Here is a 10,689-nt window from a genome sequence, read left to right on the forward strand (position 1 = left end):
TGCAATTTAATCCAGTGGAGCAAACTCAACAAAGGTTTTCCTGGCTGCATCCATATTGATTTTCCAAATGTTTTTATTTGAATGCAGTTACCTCAGGTGTCAAGTCAAGTCAAGAGTATTTATTGTCATTTCATCCATATACAGTAGTACAGCATACAGTGAAACGAAACAACGTTCCTCCAGGACCATGGTGCTACATAACACAAAGGACAATGAAGAATCCATGACACACAACATAAAGACACATAATATATAACAAGGTGCATGTGAGTCAAATGTGCAAACATGTGCAAACATGTGCAACACTGCAGAACAGAACACATATATCAGATATCAGACCGGTCCGTGAGTGTTCAGGAGTCTGACTGCTTGGGGGAAGAAACAGTTAAACATTCTGGTGGTGAGGGCACGAATGCTTCGGTACTTTTTTCCCAATGGAAGGAGTGTAAACAGTGAATGTGAAGGGTGTGTTGGATCACTCACAATGCTGGAGGCTTTGTGGATGTAGCGTGTGGTGTAAATGTCCATGATGGAGGGAAAAGAGACACCGATGATCTTCTCAGCTGTCATCACTATCTGTTGTAGGGCTTTGCGATCCCTGACTGTGCAATTTCCAAACCAGACAGTGATGCAGTTGCTCAGGATGCTCTCTATGGTTCCTCTGTAGAATGTTGTTAGAGTAGCTGGTGAAAGATGGGCTTTCCTCAACATACGCAGGAAGTAGAGCCGCTGCTGGGCTTTCTTGGCTAAAGAGCTGGTGTTGTGGGACCAGGTGAGGTTGTCTGCCAGGTGGACACCCGGGAATTTGGTGCTATTGATGACCTCCACAGTTGAGCCGTCAATGTTCAGTGGCAGATTGTGACTCTTAGTCTTCCTAAAGTCAACAGTCATCTCCTTTGTTTTGTCTATATTCAGAGACAGGTCATTGGATTTACACCAGTCCATTAACCACTGCATCTCCTCTCTGTATGCTGACTCATTGTTGTTGCTGATGAGATCCACCACAGTCGTGTCATCGGCAAATTTTATGATGTGATTAGAGCTATGCGTTGCTGCACAGTCATGAGTCAGTAGTGTGAACAGTAATGGTCTGAGCACACAGCCTTGAGGGGCTCCAGTGCTCAGTGTGGGGGATCTGGAGATGTTGTTTCCAATTCTGACTGACTGATGTCTCTCAGTCAGGAAGTCCAGAATCCAGTTACATAGGTAGGTGTTCAGTCCCAACAGGCTCAGCTTTTCCGTCAGCTGCTGAAGAATGATTGTGTTGAATGCTGAGCTGAAGTCCATAAACAGCATTCGAACATATGTGTCCTTATTGTCCAGATGAGCGAGAGCCAGATGGAGAGTGGTGGCTATTGCATCATCTGTTGAATGGTTCTGGCGGTAAGCAAACTGCAGGGGATGCAGTGAGGGGGGCAGCAGGGTTTTGATGTGCCTCATAACAAGCTTCTCAAAGCACTTCATAATGATGGGTATGAGTGCAACGGGACGGTAGTCATTGAGGTTGGACACTTGCGACTTTTTTGGCACAGGAACTATGGTGGTGGTTTTGAAGCAGGTTGGGACGATGGCGGTGCTCAGGGAGATGTTGAAGATGTCCGTAAAAACATCTGCCAGCTGGTCTCAACATTCCCTTAGTACTCTGCCAGGAATATTGTCTGGTCCTGCAGCCTTCCGTGGGTTGACTCTTTGTAGAGTATTTCTCACATCGGCCACAGTCAGATTTAATGCCTGGTCACTAGGAGGAGAGGTGTGCTGTCATTCCCAGTTCCCACATCCAACTTCTGAGGTAAATGGAACGCAGCATCAGTCCTCCAGTCCCACTCCCTTTCTAGCCCAAGCTAGGGGTATCATAAATTTTACTTATCCCTTTCATTCCAGGCTATGGCAGCCCATTAAAATTCTTGCATCTCAGCCCACCTATCTTGCCCCGGCCTAGCTGACCAGTCTGTTTCTGAGATTTCATCACTACTAATTTCACCCTTTCGTAAGTTCTAAAGTACTACTATTTTTTCTAAGTTCATATTTTTATTATAATATTATTATGCTTTCCTCATGACAGCCCTGATTGTGCGCAATGTTGTTGGGCACCTGCTTCACTGGCTCAGACATTTTGGGAATGCCACCTACTCAGACTACTAGAATAACATCTTTGTTTATTTATCAATGTTTGAATCACAATAATTCACAATTCTAACAGCTCTCTTTAGGAAGAATTGTTAGAGAGTATCCAACATGTTCCATTGGACATCATTACCGCTTAATGAACAATCTGTTGTGACTGCACTGTTAGCTCGCCAATTTAACTTTCTGAAATGCAAAGCTTCATACTATAGTGGGATTAAAAAAAGCCAATTGTATTAAAAATGAGAAAAAAAATCAGATCCCAAAATGTCTTTATAATTTGACATGCTCTCCACGAGTGATTTGAGTTTGCAGAACCATTCCTACGCTTTTGGGCACCTGAGTTTTAGCATAAGATGATGTCTTATGCTCGCTAGATGGCTAGTGGGATATCTGATATGGTTTAACTCTTTCAGGGCTGATGTCAACTTTTGTCGAAATTCAGAGGTAGAGGAACAGTAATCAGCTGTAAACTACGACAAGACTCGCCCTTACATTTACGTTTGACTCTCTTTGGTAGAAGGAAAGTTAAGTAGCTTTGTTGATTTAACCTCGACTCCCTGCATGAGTAGCGAAGAACAAAGAACCTCAAAAAAGGCATCAACATCTGGCGAGAGATTAAACACTCCATAGACATTTTACATATTATCACTGAATCGGACTCCAACTTGTCGGACTTGTGATCAGGAGATGGACATCAAAAATGAAAGTGAGGTACCAGCATCAGCTGAACAGTCCCCAGTTGATCGTTTGTGTAGCTGATACACCTACAGCAGCGTTTGCCTGGGAGGACCACCACTTATGATGACCAGAGGTACAACCCATATTGTGTCACACTGCGACTGCCACCGCTGCCCACAGGCTGTGCGAAGACAGCCAGGCAGCTGGCCCACCATGCATTCCTGCTGGCCATCGAAGTGCCCCTGTGCAGCCACTGCCGCCAGAGTTGCCGAACATGCGCCAACAGCAGCCACAGCATGTAGCAACAGACGTTTTATGTTGAAATCATTGCTTTGTGTTCTTTTCAGAAAACTGAGATTTTTGGAAAAAATATGCAGCCCTCAAAGAGTTAAATAAGATATGCTATTCTGTTCTGTACTTTTCTCCCAGTAATTTCTAATTGTAACACAGCAGCCATACCACTTCAGAACCAGTCATCCACTTGAAGCTAAGCATATTCGGGCCCAGCCAGTACTTGGATTGGCGGCCATCTAAGGAAATGCTTAGGTTGCTGCTGGGAGAGGTACTGAGGAGGCCAGCAGGGGGTGCTTATTCTGTGGTCTGTGTATAGATCCCAGTGCCCCAGTGCAGTGACGGGGGACACTGTGTTACAAAAATGGCATGGTCCTTCGGATGAGGTCCTGACTCTCTGTTGTCATGAAAGATCCCTGGGTATCTTTTGTAAAGCATAGGGTGTTTCCCTGATGTCCTGGCTAAATTGCCCATCACGGCCTGGTCAGTCTGGCCCCCTAATCATCCCCTGTCCCAAATTGGCAACTACCATTCACACACCTCTGCCAATATGCTGAGCAGACTGGCGCAAAATGGATGCTGTCGCCTCATCCAGGTGGATTCTGCACATTGGTGGAGGATGAAGTGGCTCCCCTCTTACGATGTAAAGCACTTTGAGTGTCCTGAAAAGCACTATATAAATGCAATGTCTTCTTCTTCATAATCCTTAAATTCTATGAAATACATTAAAAAAAAGTAACTTACCAGAAATTAAATGACAAATAATTCATGATGACTGCGATGGACTGATGGCCTGTCCATGGTGGGTTCCTGCCTTGCACTCAGCAGTGTCGATAAAGGCTTCAGCCCCCCATCACCCTGAATTGGATTAAGCAGGATTGAGAATGTTATGTTAATAAATAACTATAATGGTTAAAAACACCTACAAATGCACAATTACCTATAAAGCTGGGGATCATGCTGGGGAGATAAGTAGTAATGCTTGCAAAATAATAATAATAATAATTCTTTATATTTACTGTATATACCTTTTCATGGTGAGAGGGGAGCCACTTCAATCACTAACAATATTTAGCACCCACCTATATTATGTGGCAGTAGCTGTTATTGCGGCAGTATGCTCACCACACATTAGCTGTTAGGTGGTGAAGGAGGTAGCCAATTAGAGAAAGGGGATGATTAGGGGTCCAGAATGACTAGGCTATGGTGGGCAATTTGGCCTGGACATCAGGATATACCCTACTCTTTATGAAGGATGCCCAGGGATCTTTTATGATCTCAGAAAGTCAGGATCTCGGTTTTACATCTCACCCAAAGGAAGGTGCCATTTTTACAGTACAGTGTTCCCTGTCACTGCACTGGAGCATTGGGCTCCACATTCAGATCGCAGGGTAAGCGCCCCCTGATGGCCTAACCAAGACCACTTCCAGCAGCAACCTAAGCTTCTCCTAGATGGCCTCCAATACAAGTACTGGCTGGGCCTGACCTTGCTGAGCTTCAGGTGGATGACCTGTTTTGAAGTGCATGTGGTATGGCTGCTGTCCTGGACATGATAGCCATACCATTACATAACACATACACAGGTGCTATGCCACTTGACATGGAAACATTGCATGTAACCTATGACAGGATATCAATTCAAACACAAAAACAACAAACAACTTCCATTACTGTATCTGCTCACATTCAAACTCGGGACCCATTGCTTTATGATAAAGTATTTCTGCTCGCTTTGGCACCTTGCCACCCATGCACTGAATAGACCAGGCCTAATTACCCCTCAAACACAATTCAGATAAGGAAGCATACAATCAATGAACTGTGTATGGCCACAAGTGATGCTTTTGCAACTGGCAGGTGTGACCTGCACAGCATTGCATGGAAAATACCCATCACTCAGGAAGCCATTCATTTGGATTGTTTCACCTGTACAAAGCAACCATTCATAAACCATGCCGTCACTCAGCAAGACGCAGCAGAGCCTGGTGTTCAAGCTTAAAAAAAATAAAAGTTGGCACTGCTACGTGGAGCACAGCGAACAGGAATAAGCTGAGAAACCAAAGTCTAACATCATCCTTGACTGAAGCCTCACACTAGCATGTGCCAGGGCAGCTGATTCTCAGTAGAACTTCACGTATTCTGTCCTGTCTATGCCCATGTTACCCAGTCTTTAACAAGTCACCAAAAAATATTCAATAAGTGACATCTATCTACTTATATACTAGAACACCAATTCCTCTGAACAATCTGATTGGTCAGTTTGGCTTTGGAGATGCCATGACAGAGGAAGTGCGAGTATGAAACACATGAGGAAGGGAAAAGGCATGTGAGGCACACTGAGAGAGACACCTTCAAAGATGGCAAGTATAAAACTGGACAGGAGGTGACAAAAATGCCTTGAAAATAATAACAGAGGCTTTATGGGATCGGGCTTGAGAAAGGAAGCGCTGGTTAAGAGTCATTTAGAGGAAAGACACTGAAGGTCCACGTAGGGCAAGGGATAGCAAATGTTTTTTTAATTATTCTGTTACCTGTCCACGACAGGACCCGTGGCTAGTCTGTAAATATAAAAAATTTAAATAAAATGAGATGATCCTCAGCGCCTGGTGATGTCTATGAATCTCAGACGTCAAGCAGTCATTGCATGCGAGGGTTATTCGACAAAATTCTAAATATCACGGCTTTAATACACCTGCCATTGCAGTGTCCCAAACATTATGGTGACCTGAAATGGGAGGACCATGTGGAAAACGTGTTGTCATTTCTACACGTTGTGACCAAAATTTATGGAGATACCCTTAAATGACAGTCTGCAATGTGCACTTTAATTGGGACTGAATTGTTTTGATTGGTAGTTTTAAACTGTGGAGCAGAGGAGGAAATCAAGGAAAAATGTGCCTTTGTCCTGGACATTGTGGAAGACACTGCAACTGTTCTTACCAAAAAAGCTCAGACGTGGATGTTTTTTCTCCATCAACTTAAAACGTTTAACTTGTCCCAATCAGCATTGGTACAGTTTTGTACAGCATATTGAAAGCATACTCACTTTTCCATAACAGTCTGATATGGCAATGCATCTGCTCACTCGAAATAGAAACAAACTGTGGTGTGTTATTCAGACAGCAGAAAAGACAGTAGGCCTGAAACTGGACTCCACTGAGACCCTGTACACATCACAAGTCAGGAAACTCACTGGTAATAAAATCAAAGATGACACTCACCCGGCACATCTATTTCAGTTATCATCATGAAGGAAACACTTCTGGTCACTAAAGATAAAAACTAGTGCTCACATCAGGAGTCTTTCCTGCTGCAGTCACTATGGCTTTGTGGAAGCTGGCCCGGACATAGACAGGTGGACACCGAAGGGTTGAAACCACACACACATTTATTGTACATTATTTCCAGTGACAGCACACAACCCAGTACTCCCGTAATATTCACCCTTAAGTCCAGGCCTCTCTTTCCAATGCCTTTCTCCTCTGGGTCCGCCTCCTCTCCTCTCCTCCGAGCTCTGTCCTTCTTCCACCCGACTCCAGTCATCGAATGGAGGGAGGCGGCCCCTTTTATATCCACCTGGATGTGCTCCAGGTGCCTCCCAATGAGCTACTGCCCTGTGCACCTGGAAGCACTCCGGGTGTCCCTGGTCTTCGTCCCGCCAGTAATTCCGGGTGTGGCAGAAGTGCTGAGGGCCAGGGCTCCTCAGGCATCTGGGCACCCCCTGGCTGTGACCATGGGCCCCTATAGGGTTGAGCTTCCATGCTCCTTTCCCGTGGTTCTCATAGCCATCAGGGCGGTCGCCCCCTCATGGTCTGGAGGAGGCATAATCCCTCCTCTGGTCCTTCCGGGCGTCCCGGCTGGGTACCGCCCCCAGCCACTCGCCACAGCTTATTGCCATCTCTGACACATCTCTGGCTTTTCCTGATTTCTAAATTCCTCCAATCAATCTAAATTACGTTTATTTTGTGTTTATTTTATAGGACATCCTTGATGTGTTAGTGGGAGGGAGTGTAGTTCTACTTTACCATATTGTGTTATATATTTCCGTTTTGTGCAATATATTTTTCACTACTTCTTCTTCTTCTTTCAGCTGCTCCCGATAGGGGTTGCCACAGTGGATCATCTTTCTGTATTTTTGTCCGCATATCGATCTGGCAAACTTTTACACCGCATGCCCTTCCTGACATACAGGTGCTGGTCATAAAATTAGAATATCATGACAAAGTTGATTTATTTCAGTAATTCCATTCAAAAAGTGAAACTTGTATATTAGATTCATTCATTACACACAGACTGATGTATTTCAAATGTTTATTTCTTTTAATGTTGATGATTATAACTGACAACTAATGAAAGTCCCAAATTCAGTTTCTCGGAAAATTAGAATATCAATTAAGACCAGTGCAAAAAAAGGATTTTTAGAAATGTTGGCCAACTGAAAGGTATGAACATGAAAAGTATGAGCATGTACAGCACTCAATATTTAGTTGGGGCTCCTTTGGCTTGAATTACTGTAGCAATGCGGCGTGGCATGGAGTCGATCAGTCTGTGGCACTGCTCAGGTGTTATGAGAGCCCATGTTGCTCTGATAGTGGCCTTCAGCTCTTCTGAATTGTTGGGTCTGGCGTATTGCATCTTCCTCTTCACAATACCCCATAGATTTTCAATGGGGTTAAGGTCAGGCAAGTTTGCTGGCCAATCAAGAACAGGGATACCATGGTCCTTAAACCAGGTACTGGTAGCTTTGGCACTGTGTGCAGGTGCCAGGTCCTGTTGGAAAATGAAATCTGCATCTCCATAAAGTTCGTCAGCAGCAGGAAGCATGAAGTGCTCTAAAACTTCCTGGTAGACGGCTGCATTGACCTTGGACCTCAGAAAACACAATGGACCAACACCAGCAGATGACATGGCACCCCAAACCATCACTGACTGTGGAAACTTTATACTGGACCTCACGCAACGTGGATTCTGTGCCTCTCCTCTCTTCCTCCAGACTCTGGGACCTTGATTTCCAAAGGAAATGCAAAATTTACTTTCATCAGAGAAAGTACTTTGGACCAATCAGCAGCAGTCCAGTCCTTTTTGTCTTTAGCCCCGGAGAGACGCTTCTGATGCTGTCTCTTGTTCAATAGTGGCTTGACACAAGGAATGTGACAGCTGAAACCCATGTCTTGCATACGTCTGTGTGTGGTGGTTCTTGAAGCACTGACTCCAGCTGCAGTCCACTCTTTGTGAATCTCCCCCACATATTTGAATGGGTTTTGTTTCCCAATCCTCTCCAGGGTGTGGTTATCCCTATTGCTTGTCCACTTTTTTCTACCACATCTTGTCCTTCCCTTCGCCTCTCTATTAATGTGCTTGGACACAGAGCTCTGTGAACAGCCAGCCTCTTTAGCAATGACCTTTTGTGTCTTGCCCTCCTTGTGCAAGGTGTCAATGGTCGTCTTTTGGACAACTGTCAAGTCAGCAGTCTTCCCCGTGATTGTGTAGCCTACAGAACTCGACTGAGAGACCATTTAAAGGCTTTTGCAGGTGTTTTGAGTTAATTAGCTGATTAGAGCGTGGCACCAGGTGTCTTCAATATTGAACCTTTTCACAATATTCAAATTTTCTGAGATACTGAATTTGGGACTTTCATTAGTTGTCAGTTATAATCATCAACATTAAAAGAAATAAACATTTGAAATACATCAGTCTGTGTGTAATGAATGAATCTAATATACAAGTTTCACTTTTTGAATGGAATTACTGAAATAAATCAACTTTGTCATGATATTCTAATTTTATGACCAGCACCTGTAATCCTCCCCATTTATCCAGGCTTGGGATCGGCATGAAGAAACACACTGGTATGTGCATCCCCTATGGCTGGGTTAATGTATTTTTTACTACTACTAAAGGTAATGTTGTAATGGTGATGTGTATTGTAAACTGCGTTGTTTAATTGTATCTACTGTGAGGGACGGCCGGGACTCCCGAAGGATGGAAGGATGGGGGAAGGCAGCTTTTCCAGGACACTGCCTCCCCCAAAATGCTACATGACAGCTCCCCTGGAGTGTAGTGGTGCCCCGGATTCCTGCATGGGTGCTGTGGGTGCCGCCAGGGGGAGCTGTAAAAGGACCTAGAGAGTCATGCTTCCCTTGCGGCCTGGAAGTACTAGGAGGTCATGAGAACGGAAGCCCCAAACTACTTCTGGTCTGATTAAAGAATTGGGATTCTTGATCTGACCCGGAAGTGCTGGGAAGTCACATTTACGGAAGACTGCTGAAGACCCAGTAAGAGAGCTGGAGTCGGATGGCGTGTGACAGAGCTTGCTGGGGGGGTGTGGAGGAGAGAAGAATTGTGCTGTATTTTGATTATTATTATTATATTTAATTGCCTGTATTAGTGGTGGCTAAGGTGCTTAGGGCACTATTTATAGAAGAAAAAAGATTAAAACACTTCTTATTGCTTTAACTTGGTGTCCAGAGTGTCTGTCCATTAGGGTTAACAGGGCAACAGCGACCCCTAGCGTTTACACTACCTTATGTGTATGGAGGGAACGCTAGGAGAAATTCCTAGCAGCTATGTGGCCTGCCAATAATGTTCAAGTTCATTCCCTGTCATTCTGGTGTATATGTCGTTCTCTCCAGGGGACCACATTGTATATGCTAGAATCTTTGCATGTCTCACAGATATTGTAACTTGCATGAAGAAGTGCCATCTCCAGCTGAACCTGGCAAAGACGAAGGTTCTCGGTATCCCAGCTCATCCATTTATTCAGCACCCCATCTTAGTTTAACTCATCTCAGCTTGCTCTGAATGATAGATAGATAGATAGATAGATAGATAGATAGATAGATAGATAGATAGATAGATAGATAGATAGATAGATAGATAGATTATTAATCCCCAAGGGGAAATTCACATGAATTTGAATGAAAGTGTTTGCTAAGCAAATAAATATTTGTAATGTCCTAATCCTCTGCTTTCTCTTTTAACCATAGAACAGTTATGCTTGCTGCTGGATGGAGGAATGCCAATATGGGTTGTTGGCTGTTGGATGAATGACGGTACCCGTTGATGTTTGATGGATGAATGTCAGTACCTGTTGATAGCTGCTGGATGAATGTCAGTACCCGTTGATAGCTGCTGGATGAATGACAGTACCCGTTTACCTGGCCAGCACTGGCAGACTGACCTACAAGTGTTTTTTCTGAATTGGGATATTTTCCATTAGGGGCAATATAAACGATTGGGACCCGAGAGCAACTGGCATCAAGTAAAACTGTTCTTCTAAGCACCAGGTGGAGCTTAAGTGCGCATATAGTGTCACTGGCGTCTTTCACATCACAGGTAGATGTTTAAAGCACTTATGTAATTTGGTCATTATTCTCATTTAGTCTTACATTTTTTTGTGTTCGAGCTATATCATCATCTTTGGACAAGAACTCTATGATCATTCTCTCTTTCATCGTATAAGCACTATACAGTAACGACACATTTATACTAGAATATTTTGTTTGTTTTGTGCAAATTGTTATTGAAATTGTTTTAATAAAGCATATAAGATATTTTAATATAAGCATATATTTTGCTTGGCTTTTCTCTACA

This window comes from Erpetoichthys calabaricus, chromosome 14, assembly GCF_900747795.2.
Source record: "Erpetoichthys calabaricus chromosome 14, fErpCal1.3, whole genome shotgun sequence".
NCBI lineage: Eukaryota > Metazoa > Chordata > Cladistia > Polypteriformes > Polypteridae > Erpetoichthys > Erpetoichthys calabaricus.